Genomic DNA, 13740 nt, shown 5'->3' with positions numbered 1-13740 from the left:
GCACAAGTCCTAATAAATTTAAGAAGAGTGAAACCTTATCAAGTGTTTTTTCTGAACACTATGGTATGAAACTAGAAACCAATTACAAGAGGAAAACAGGAAAGATTACAAATATGTGGAGATTAAATGTGCTTCTGAACAACCAATAGGTCAAAGAAGAAACCAAAAGGGAAATAAAAAAATATCTTGAGACAAAGGAAAATGGAAACACAACATACCAAAATTTATGGGATGCAGAAAAAGTAGTTCCAAGTGGGAAGTTTATAGTGATAAATGTCTACATTAAGAAAAAAGAAAGATCTCATATAAACTACCTAAGGTTATGACTCAAGGAACTAGGTAAAGAACAAACTAAGCTCAAGTTTAGTAGAAGGAAGGAAAGACCAAAGATCAGTGAAAATGAAGGAAATAAAGACTAAAAAACAGTAGAAAAGATCAATGAAACTAAAAGCTGCTTTTTTGAAAGATAAACAAAATTAACAAAACTTTAGCTAGACTAACCTAGAAAAGAAGAGAGAAGGCTCAATAAAACCAGATATGAGGGCTTCCCTGGTGGCGCAGTGGTTAAGAATCTGCCTGCTAATGCAGGGGACATGTGTTTGAGCCTTGGTCTGGGAAGATCCCACATGCTGTGGAGCAACTAAGCCCATACACCACATCTAACGAGTCTGCACTCTAGAGCCCACAAGCCACAACTACTGAGCCCACGTGCCACAACTACGGAAGCCCACGTGCCTAGAGTCCATACTTTGCAATAAGAGAAGCCACCACAATGAGAAGCCCGTGAATTGCAATGAAGAGTAGCCCCTGCTCACCACAACTAGAGGAAGCCCGTGTGCAGCATTGAAGACCCAATGCAGCCAAAAATAAAATTAAATAAATAAAAACTTTAGAAAATCTTAAAAAAAAAACAGATATGAAAGAGGAGATGTTAACAACTGATAGCGCCTAAATACTGAGAATCATAAGGAATTACTATGAATGATTATATGCCAAAAAATTAGATAACCTAGAAGATATAAATAAATTCATAGAAGCATACAGCCTACCAAGACTGAATCATGAAGAAATAGAAAGTCTGAACACACCAATTATTAGTAAGGAGATTTAAGCAGTAATCAGAAACCTCCCAACAAATAAAAATCAAGAACCAGATGGCTTTACCAGTGAATTTTACCAAACAGTTAAAGAATTAATACCAATCCTCAAACTTTTCCAAAGAATTGAAGAGGAGGGAGCACTTCCAAACTCATTTTTACAAGGTCAGCATTACCCTGATACCAAATCCAGACAAGGACACTACAAGAAAAAAAATTACAGTCTAATATCCCTGATGAACATAGATGCAAAATCCTCAATAAAATATTAGCAAACTGGGCTTCCCTGGTGGCGCAGTGGTTGAGGGTCCACCTGCCGATGCAGGGGACATGAGTTCGTGCCCCTGTACGGGAAGATCCCACATGCCGCGGAGTGGCTGGGCCCATGAGCCATGGCCGCTGAGCCTGCGCGTCCGGAGCCTGTGCTCCGCAATGGGAGAGGCCACAACAGTGAGAGGCCCACGTACCACACACACACACAAAATTAGCAAACTGAATTCAACAACACGTTAAAAGGATCATATACTATGATCAAGTGGGATTTATTCTTGGGATACAAAGGTAATTCAACATACACAAATCAGTAAATGTGATACACCACATTAACAATATGAAGGATAAAAATCATATGATCATCTCAATAGATGCAGAAAATCCATTTGACAAAACTCAAAATTCTTTCATGATAAAAACTCTCAACAAAGTGTATATAGAAGGAATGTACCTTCAACATAATAAGGGCCATATACAAATCCCACAGCTAACATCATGCTCAGTGGTGAAAAGCTGAAAGAATTTCCTTTACGATCAGGCACAAGAAAAGAATGTTCACTCTTGCCACTTTTATTCAACAGAGTACTGGTAGTCCTAGACATAGCAATCAGACAAGAAAAAGAAATAAAAGGCCAAATTAGAAAGAGAGATGTCAAATTGTCTCTGCAGTTAACATGATAGTATATATAGAAAACCCTAAAGATTCCACCAAAAAAACTGTTAGAATTAATAATCAAATTCAGTAAAGTTACAGGATACAAAATTAATATATAAAAAACAGTTGCACTTCTATAAGAATGAACTATCTGAAAAAGAGACTATCAAGAACACTTAAAACTTAGGAATATATTTAACCAAGAGGATGAAAGATCTGTACACTGAAAACTGTAAGACATTGGTGAAAGAGATTGAAGAAGACACAAATGGATAGATATCCTGTGTTCATCATTGGAAGAATTAATATTGTTGAAATGCCCATACTATCCAAAGTGACCTACAGATTCAGTACAACCCCTATCAAAATTCACATGGCATTTTTCACAGAAATAGAAAAACAAACAATCCTAAAATTCACATGGAACCACAGGAGACACTGAATAGCCAAACTAATCTTGAGAAAGAAAAAGCTGGAAGCATCACACTACCTATATTATAGATTTCAAACTGTATTACAAAGCTATAGTAATCAAAATAGTATGGTACTGGCACAAAAACAGAAACCTAGATCAATGGAACAGAATACAGAGCCCAGAAATAAACCCATGCATATAGGGTTAATTAATTTACACCAAAGGACTCAGACTATACAAAAAGGAAAGGACCAGTCTTTTTTTTAAAAAAGTCTTTATTGAATTTGTTACAATATTGCTTCTATCTCATGTTTTGGTTTTTTGGCTGAAAGGCACGTGGGATCTTAGCTCCTCAACCAGAGATTGCACCCACACCCCCTGCACTGGAAGGTGAAGTCTTAAACACTGGACTGCCATGGAAGTACCAGGACAGTCTCTTCAATAAATGGTGTTGGAAAAACTAGACAGCCACAGACACAAGAATGAAACTGGACCCCTATCTTGCACCACACACGCAAATAAACTCAAAATGAATTAAAGATATAAGACCTGAAATCTTAAAATTCCTAGAAGAAAACATAGGCAGTAAGCTCCTTGACATCAGTCTTGGTAATGATATTTTGGATTTGACACCAAAAGAAAAGGCAAAAATAAAAAATAAGCCACTGGGACTACATCAGACTAAAAGCTTCTGCACAGCAAAGGAAGCATCAACATAATGAAAAGCAACCTCTGAATGGGAGAAAGTATTTATAAATCATATATCTGTTAAAGGGTTAATATCCAAAATATAAAAAGAACTCATACAACTCAATAGCATAAAACAAACAATCTGATTTTAAAATGGGCACAGGAACTGAATAGACATTTTTCCAAAGAAGTCATATGAATGGCCATCAGGTACATGAAAATGTGCTCAATTATCACTACTCATCAGGGAAATGCAAATCAAAACCACAATGAGATATCACCTTATACCTGGTAAGATGTCTGTTGTCAAAAAGACAAGAAATAACAAATGCTGACAAGGATGTTGAGAAAAAGGATACTTTGTACACCACTGGTGAGAATTTAAACTGGTATAGCCACTGTGGAAAACAGTATGGAGGTTCTTCAAGAAGTTAAAAAGAGAGTTAGCACATGATCCCACAATCCCACTTTTGAGTACATATCCAAAGAAAATGCAATCGCAGTCTTGAAGAGATATATGCACTTGCATGTTCATTACAGTATTATTCACAAAACCAAGGTATGGAAACAACGTAAGTGGCTGTCAGTGGATGTATAGATAAAGAAAATGTGATCTATATATACAATTGAATACCATTCAGCCTTAAAAAGAAGTGAATCATGCCATTTGTGATGACTTAAATGGACCTTGAGGGTATTATGCTAAGGGAAATAAGCCAGATAGAGAAAGGCAAATACTATGTGGTATCACTTATATGTGGATCCTAAAAAATAAAGTCACAGTCATAGAAACAGATAGTAGAATGGTAGTTTCCAGGGGCCAGGGTTTGGGGGAAATAGGGAGAACCTGGTAAAAGGGTACAAACTTTCAGTTATTAGATGAATAAGATCTGAGGCTTTCATGTATAACATGATGGTTATAGTTGATAATACTCTATTGCATAACTGAAATTTGCTAAGAGAGTAGAACTTAAGTGTTTTCCCCATAAAAAAAGAAAAAACGTAAATATGTGAGGTAATGGATGTGTTAATTAACTCAATCTTTTCACTATATATATATATATATATATATATATATATATATATAAAATCATCATGGTGTACATTAAAATATAATACAATTTTCTTCTTCAATTATACCTTAATAAAGTTGAAAAAAAGAAAATGGGAAGAAAAAAGGAATACTGCCATTTGAACTATTTGCTAGGTTAAAAAAATCCAGATATAATTTTATAAGAGACATGTCTAAAACATATAGACACACAAAACAAAAGGATGGAAAAAGACACTTTAGGCAAAAGCCTATGCATGTATGCACTGAATGAAATAGCCTCAAAATATGTGAAGCAAGTCTACAGAAAGAAATGGATACACAAATCCAGTCATTATTGTGGGAGATTTCAAGCAATTGCTCTTAACTGTTGCTAGATCAAACAGACAAAAGCAAAGATATAGAAAAACTGGACAGCACAATTAATACACTTAATCTGCTGCACTAATATAGAGTTTTTAATCCAAGTAGAGAATTCATATTTTTATCAATTGCATTTGTAATATTTTAAAAAATTGTTCATGCACTAGGCCACTAAGAATGCCTCAATCAATTTCAAAGACTATCACATGCACCTTAATCTCTTGACAGAATGCACTTAAGTTAGAAGTTAATTACAAAAACAAAAAATTTCAGTCCCTACATATTTCAAAATCTATAAAACACTTTGCTTAATAATTTGCAGTTTTTTAAAAGTAGAATTTAAAAACTACTTAGAAGTGAATAATTCTTACTACATACAAGAACCCATGGTACGCAAGAAAAATTTTCCTTCTAGGAAACTTAGCAAAGTCTGAAAACTAATGAAACAAATATCTATTTTAAGATATTGGTAAAAGAACAACAGAATATATCCAACACAAATAGAAGGAAAATACAATAAAAATAAAATAGACAACAAAGATTCAATATAGATGAATAAAGCTAAAATTGATTTCTTTTTTTAAAGATTTATTTATTATTTATTTATTTTATTTATTTATTTTTGGCTGTGTTGGGTCTTAGTTGCGGCACATGGGATCTTCGTTGAGACATGAGGGATCTTTTGTTGTGGCTTGCGGGTTTTCTCTTCTCTAGTTATGGTGTGCAGGCTCCAGGGAGTGTGGGCTCTGTAGTTGTGGCGTGCGGGTTCCAGAGCACGTGTGCTCTGTAGTTTGAGGCATACAGGCTCTCTAGATGAGGTGTGTGAACTCAGTAGTTGTGGCATGTGGATTTAGTTGCCCCGGGGCATGTGAGATCTTAGTTCCCTGACCAGGGGTCAAACCCACGTCCCCTGCATTATAAGACGGATTCTTTACCACTGGACCACCAGGGAAGTCCACAAAATTGATTTTTCAAAACAACTAACAATATAAACAAGGCACTGACAAAATTTATCTAAAACAGAAGGCAGAAGACACAATTTTGTGAAAGAAAGGGGAACATAACTAAGAGATTAAAAAATAAGAGAACACTGCCAACAATTTTGCAAACTGAGGTAAGAAGGACAAAACTCTAGGGGAAAAATTTACTAGAAGAAATAAAAGCCTTGAACAGTGTTATACTATTACAGTAATTGAAAAAATAGTTAAAATCTTCCAACAGAGAAAACATTGATAGTTTTATAAGAAAGTTCTGAAAATTTTGAAGAGCAGAAAAAATATGCAGATTATTTGGGATGATAGAAAAAGAGAAAATACTACCCAATTTTTTTTTCAAGGCCATATAACCTTCAAAATAAAACCGAACACATTATGAGAAAGAAAAGTTTCAGGCCCATTTCTCTAATGAATATACATGCAATAATACTAAGTAAAATATTAGCAAATTGAAAAAACTGTATAAAAAAGGTAATGCACCATAATCAAGTTGGATTTATCCCATACATGCAAGGATGGTTTAATAAAAGTGGGAACATTCACCATGCTTATGCATTAAAAGAGAAAAATCTATATGATCATCTCAAAGTGGCAGGAAAAACATTTACCATTAAATACAAATACTTAGTAAACAGGAAAGGAAGGGAGCCTCTTTATTCTGATAAAAATATTTATTAAATACCTAGTGCAAACATCATCCTAAACAGGGAAACATTAGAAGTAGTTTCTTTAAAAATCAGAAATGAGATATCATTTCTCATCATTAGCTGAGGCTCCAGATATGTGAATGAAGATTCCACTTTGGACATTCCAGCCCCAGCAGACATCAGACAGAGAAGAGATAAGCTGTCTCTGTTGTTGCCCATCCAAGTACTGACCCATAGTCTCCTGAGAAGGATAAAACGTTTATTATTTTAAGCTACTAAGTTATGAGATAGTTATGTAGCGATCGATATTGGAGTTACCAGGAGTCTAACTTTATACACTGTTCTCTTCAGCTCCATGATATACGTGATGTGTGTGGTACGTATTTGAGGAAGAAATGCCTGAGGCCTTTTATCTGAACTCTTGCTGTAGAAAAGTTTTCATTTGGTTGGCAATTTGTATGATATGATATAGATTGTGTGGCACCTAGATGCCAATGTGACCCCCCCAGTGATTCCTGCCTCCTAGTGTTCGTGCCTTTGTGTCACCCCCTTGAGTGTTGGCAGGACTTGTGACTTGCTTCTATATATATCATGGGATGTCATTTGCTTTTAACATATATATGTTGGGAGATAGATATAAAGATATAGATATAGATATAGACATAGATATAGATGTATATGATGGGATGTCGCTCCTATGATTATGTTACATTATATGACTCCATCTTAGCAGACTGGAGCCAGAGATTCTCCTTGTTGGATGAATAAACAGCCATATTGAGAAAACGCATGTGTCAAAGAACTATTGGTAGCCTCCAGGACCTGAGGGAGGCCTCCAGTTAACTGCCAGCAAAAAGCCAGGGCTCTGAGTCATACATAATCACAAGGAAATGAGGTCAGCCAACAACCCAAAGATCTTGAAAGTGGATTCTTGCCCAGTCGAGCCTCTAGATGAGGATGCAGCCTAACCAATGCCTTGATTGCAGCCTCGTGAGAATTTGAGCAGAGAATTCAGTCAAGCTAAGCCTGGATTTCTGATCCATGGCAACTGTAAGGTAATAAATGTATCATGTTTTAAGGCACTAACTTCGTGGTAATTTGTCACATATCAATAGAACACAACAGGAAAGTTTGTGTTGGAGTGAGTATTGATGGACACATAGGATTCTATGTGTCCAGGAAAGAAGACCATTGCTAGACAAGTAAGAGATTATAATAAATTCCACACTTTACTTCATTCACAGGATATAGCTAGTAGTCATCAGCATGCCTCCTGATTTTGATTTGGAATTGAAGAAAATAAATGATTCATTGCAGCAGGTTGCAATTTTGGAATCGAGTTGTGGTGAGAGATGGTATAATTTTTTTAAATTAATTAATTAATTAATTTTCGGCTGTGTTGGGTCTTCATTGCTGTGCACAGGCTTTCTCTAGTTGCGGCAAGCAGGGACTACTTTTCGTTGCGGTGTGCGGGCTTCTCATTGCAGTGGCTTCTCTTGTTGCAGAGCAAATGCTCTAGACATGCAGGCTTCAGTAGTTGTGGCTCGTGGGCTCAGTAGCTGTGGTTTGCTGGTTCTAGAACGCAGGCTCAGTAGTTGTGGCGCACAGGCTTAGTTTCTCCATAGCATGTGGGATCCTGCTGGACCAGGGATCGAACCCATGTCCCCTGCATTGGCAGGCGGATTCTTAACCACTGAGCCACCAGGGAAGTCCCGAGACAGTATAATGTTAATGTAAGGTTTTGTTTGTTTATTTGTTTGGTATTTTTGGTGCTTGGTGTGTGTGGTTGAGTAAGGCTCTGCCATGGACTGTTCCTAGAATTTCTGATGGCTTACTTCTTTCTGATTTTCCCCATCTCCATGTTCCCTAGACCAAGAAGGCTTTTAATATTCCAGCTTACAACATATTGGGTGTAGAATTTCCTACATTCCTGGTATCCATATGAAAGACAGTGACCTCAAATATTTTGTGATATTTTGGAAGACTGAGAAGGGTAGTACCCTTTTAATGAAGGTTTGGAGAGATTCAAAGTGGGGAGTCATAATGGGCAATGCCCTGTGTAATATCATCTTGATGGGTCTTCCTGTCTCTTCCTCTCAGTCTCTTCTTGTCTGCTTTGGGAGCACTTAAGTATCTCCTCTCCTCCTCTCATGCAAGGCAGCTCTACCCTTCTTCAGGTCCCCTCAAGATCTTAGCTTCTATCTGAATTGACTAATCAAGAGATTTCTTCCAAATAAATATTTTGTATGTGACAGGTTCTGCCACTTGCGTACCCAGTATCTATTCATCCATTTTTCTTACCAACAGAACCCAGATAAAGTGTTAATTTTCCCAGGCTTTTTCTAGAGCTGGTGAGAGGTATGTTGCCTTTATGGTGCTTTAGGGAGAACTATGCTTTCCTTATATAAAGGGACAGACTCAGCTGGCAGGACCCTTTTGCCCTTTCCCCTTCTTCCTGCCTCAGCAGATGCAGTGATTCACAGGGCTGCAGCCATCTTGTAATCTTGGGGGTGATGGCCGAGCAGGAAAATAGCAGGACTACCTTGAGACTTCACTGAGCTGCTTTACTTGCCCTGGATATCAACCTCTGGACCTATTGTCATGGGAGAGAGAAGAATCTCATTTGAATTATGTCACTTTTTATTGGGTTTCTGTTAGGTCATCCTGATCAATATAGTGCTCTTCCTGAAAACAGTTCTGGTGAATAGTTTGTTTCCTTTCCTACTTGTAGTTTTGTCTTTTCTGAAGGACTTATTTTGAACAAATCAAGTAAAATCGGACCTGTTTGCTCCCTCCTTAAGGGCTCCCTCTGCATGGCGATTTATCTCAAAGAAACACAAACCTGACTTCAAGAAGCAGTGCTGGTATTCACTGGAGCCTCCTGAGCACAGGAGGAATTGCCATTTATAGCTCACAGCAAAACTTCCTCAAGTTCTTTTTGTGCAGCTTTCTCTCTAAAGTCACTAACTAAGCTACATTCCCCCATCTCTCTTTGCTAACTCTTCCTCAAAATTCTGTCCACCTCTCTTTCATCCTGTTCCTCTGCCTTTGAGCCACTGCTGTGGTAAATCAATCTGCTACCCACTTTTTTCCTTTATTTTGCAGCTTTACCTATTAGCCCTGGCAACAGATCAAGGAATCCATGTGCAGTCACAGACTTGTCCTCAGAAAGCAGCTAAGGGAGAGAGATGTGAACAGGGACACTTGGATAATTTTCCTCATGTATTAGTCGGGGTTCTCCAGAGAAACAGAATCAATGGGATTTATTTATGCATTTATTTTATTTATTATAAGAAATTGGCTCATGCAATTATGGAGGCTGAGAAGTCCCAAGATCTACAGTCGGCAAGCTGGAGAGCCAAGATGGCTGATGGTGTAGTTCCCGTCTGAGTCTGTGGGGCTGAGACCCAGGGGAGCTGGAGGTGTTGTTCCAATCTGAAAGCTGGTGGCTTGAGACCCAAGAAGAGCCAACGTTTCAGTTCAAGTCTGAAGGCAGAAAAAATCTGATGTTCCATCTCTCGGGCAGCCAGGCAGGAGGAATTCAACCTTACTTGAGAGAGGGTCAGCCTTTTGGTTTTGTTATTTGGGCCTTCAACTGATTAGGTGAGACCCACCCACATTAAGGAGAGCAATCTGCTTTATCCAGAATACCAATTCAAATACCAGTCTCATCCAGGAACCCTTACAGACACACTCAAAATAATGTTTGACCAAATGTCTGGGCAACCTATGGCCTGGTCAAGTTGACACATAATATTAACCATCATGCCCCATCACACTTGTATCTCTCATACAACTCTCCAACAGCATGGGCCAACTCTCTGGGCTCATTTCTCCTCACTTCCCTTCCCTCCTCCCTTGCTCCTTTTACACCAGGCTGTTGGTTCCATGTCCCGCAGTAGTCTCTTTCCTCCATACCCGTCTCCCCATCAAACCTCAGTTCATCCTTTAAGAATTAGCTCATGCATCATTTCCTGTATACAGTGTTCCTTGATTTCCCCCAGAAAGACATAATTGCTCCTTTCTGCATGCCCAGCATTTTGTGTGACTCTCAGCCATGTACTTATCCCAAATGACTTGTGTTCTGTTCATATCTTTGTCTGACATGTCTGCATCCTGGAAGTGCTCCCCAGAGAATTGAGGGTGTGGTTGAAGTGGTGGGAAAGGTTTGGTGATGTCATATTTGCATAGATATGGTAGCAATAATTATGGTTTGGCATGTGAGTAACTATATTCACTCTGTTAAAAAAAGACAGTTTTGTTGGAAGTTTTTTTTTTAATTTTTTAATTTAATTTTATTTATTTTTTTATACAGCAGGTTCTTATTAGTCATCAATTTTATACACATCAGTGTATACATGTCAATCCCAAGTGACCAATTCATCACCACCATCCCCACCCCCCTGCAGCTTTCCCCCTTTGTGTCCATACGTTTGTTCTCTACATCTGTGTCTCAACTTCTGCCCTGCAAAACGGTTCATCTGTACCATTTTCTAGGTTCCACATACATGCATTAATATATGATATTTGTTTTTCTCTTTCTGACATACTTCACTCTGTATTACAGTCTCTAGATCCATCCACGTCTCAACAAATGACCCAATTTCATTCCTTTTTATGGCTGAGTAATATTCCATTGTATATATGTACCACATCTTCTTTATCCATTCGTCTGCTGATGGGCATTTAGGTTGCTTCCATGACCTGGCTATTGTAAATAGTGCTGCAATGAACATTGGGGTGCATGTGCCTTTTTGAATTATGGTTTTCTTTGGGTATATGCCCGGTAGTGGGATTGCTGGATCATATGATAATTCTATTTTTAGTTTTTTAAGGAACCTCCATACTGTTCTCCATAGTGGCTGTATCAATTAACATTCTCACCAACAGTGCAAGAGGGTTCCCTTTTCTCCACACCCTCTCCAGCATTTGTTGTTTGTAGATTTTATGATGATGCCCATTCTAACTGGTGTGAGGTGATACCTCATTGTAGTTTTGATTTGCATTTCTCTAATAATTAGTGATTTTGAGCAGCTTTTCATGTGCTTCATGGCCATCTGTATGTCTTCTTTGGAGAAATGTCTATTTAGGTTTTCTGCCCATTTTTTTTTTTTTTTTTCGGTACGCGGGCCTCTCACTGCTGTGGCCTCTCCCGTTGTGGAGCACAGGCTCTGGACGTGCAGGCTCAGCGTCCATGGCTCACGGGCCTAGCCGCTCTGCAGCATGTGGGATCCTCCCGGATTGGGGCATGAACCCATGTCCCCTGCACCGGCAGGCGGACCCTCAACCAGTGCGCCACCAGGGAAGCCCTTCTGCCCATTTTTGGATTGGGTTGTTTGCTTCTTTAATATTGAGCTGCATGAGCTGTTTATATTTTGGAGATTAATCCTTTGTCCATTGATTCATTTGCAAATATTTTGTCCCATTCTGAGGGTTGTCTTTTCGTCTTGTTTATGGTTTCCATTGCTGTGTAAAAGCTTTTAAGTTTCATTAGGTCCCATTTGTTTATTTTTGGTTTTATTTCCATTACTCTAGGAGGTGGATCAAAAAAGATCTTGCTGTGATTTATGTCAAAGAGTGTTCTTCCTATGTTTTCCTCTAAGAGTTTTATAGTGTCTGGTCTTACATTTAGGTCTTGAATCCATTTTGAGTTTATTTTTGTGTATGGTGTTAAGGTGTGTTCTAATTTCATTCTTTTACATGTAGCTGTCTGGTTTTCCCAGCACCACTTATTGAAGAGACTGTCTTTTCTCCATTGTATACCCTTGCCTCCTTTGTCATAGATTAGTCGACCATAGGTACGTGGGTTTATCTCTGGGCTTTCTATCTTGTTCCATTGATCTATATTTCTGTTTTTGTTCCAGTACCATATTGTCTTGATTACTGTAGCTTTGTAGTATAGTCTGAAGTCAGGGAGTCTCATTCCTCCCGCTCCACTTTTTTCCCTCAAGACTGCTTTGGCTATTCGGGGTCTTTTGTGTCTCCATACAAATTTTAAGATTTTTTGTTCTAGTTCCGTAAAAAATGCCATAGGTAATTTGATAGGGATTGCATTGAATCTGTAGATTGCTTGGGGTAGTATAGTCATTTTCACAATATTGATTCTTCCAATCCAAGAACATGGTATATCTCTCCATCTGTTGGTATCATCTTTAATTTCTTTCATCAGTATCTTATAGTTTTCTTCATACAGGTATTTTGTCTCCCTAGGTAGGTTTATTCCTAGGTATTTTATTCTTTTTGGTGCAATGGTAAATGGGAGTGTTTCCTTAATTTCACTTTCAGATTTTTCATTATTAGTGTCTAGGAATGCAAGAGATTTGTGTGCATTAATTTTGTATCCTGCAACTTTACCAAATTCATTGATTAGCTCTAGTAGTTCTCTGGTGGCATCTTTAGGATTCTCTATGTATAGTATCATGTCATCTGCAAACAGTGACAGTTTTACTTCTTCTTTTCCAATTTGTATTCCTTTTATTTCTTTTTCTCCTCTGATTGCTGTGGCTAGGACTTCCAAAACTATGTTGAATAATAGTGGTGAGAGTGAACATCCTTGTCTTGTTCCTGATCTTAGAGGAAATGCTTTCAGTTTTTCACCATTGAGAATGATGTTTGCTGTGGGTTTGTCGTATATGGCCTTTATTATGTTGAGGTAGGTTCCCTCTATGCCCACTTTCTGAAGAGTTTTTATCATAAATAGGTGTTGAATTTTGTCAAAAGCTTTTTCTGCATCTATTGAGATGATCATATGGTTTTTCTCCTTCAATTTGTTAATATGGTGTATTACATTGATTGACTTGCGTATATTGAAGAATCCTTGCATCCCTGGGATAAATCCCACTTGATTGTGGTGTATGATCCTTTTAATGTGTTGTTGGATTCTGTTTGCTAGTATTTTGTTGAGGACTTTTGCATCTATATTCATCAGTGATTTTGGTCTGTAATTTTCTTTTTTTTGTACTATCTTTGTCTGGTTTTGGTATCAGGGTGATGGTGGCCTCACAGAATGAGTTTGGGAGTGCTCCTTCCTCTGCAAATTTTTGAAAGAGTTTGAGAAGGATGGGTGTTAACTCTTCTCTAAATGTTTGATAGAATTCACCTGTGAAGCCATCTGGTCCTGGACTTTTGTTTGTTGGAAAATTTTTCATCACAGTTTCAATTTCATTACTTGTGTTTGGTCTGTTCATATTTTCTGTTTCTTCCTTGTTCAGTCTTGGAAGGTTATACCGTTCTAAGAATTTGTCCATTTCTTCCAGGTTGTCCATTTTATTGGCATAGAGTTGCTTGTAGTAGTCTCTTAGTATGCTTTGCATTTTTGCGGTGTCTGTTGTAACTTCTCCTTTTTCATTTCTAATTTTATTGATTTGAGTCCTCTCCCTCTTTTTCTTGATGAGTCTGGCTAATGGTTTATCAATTTTGTTTATCTTCTCAAATAACCAGCTTTTAGTTTTATTGATCTTTGCTTTTGTTTTCTTTGTTTCTATTTCATTTATTTCTGCTCTGATCTTTATGATTTCTTTTCTTCTGCTAACTTTGGGTTTTGTTGTTCTTCTT

The sequence above is a fragment of the Hyperoodon ampullatus genome, assembly GCF_949752795.1.
Source record: "Hyperoodon ampullatus genome assembly, chromosome: 3".
NCBI classification, from domain to species: Eukaryota; Metazoa; Chordata; class Mammalia; order Artiodactyla; family Ziphiidae; genus Hyperoodon; species Hyperoodon ampullatus.
This window is presented reverse-complemented; position numbering follows the sequence as displayed.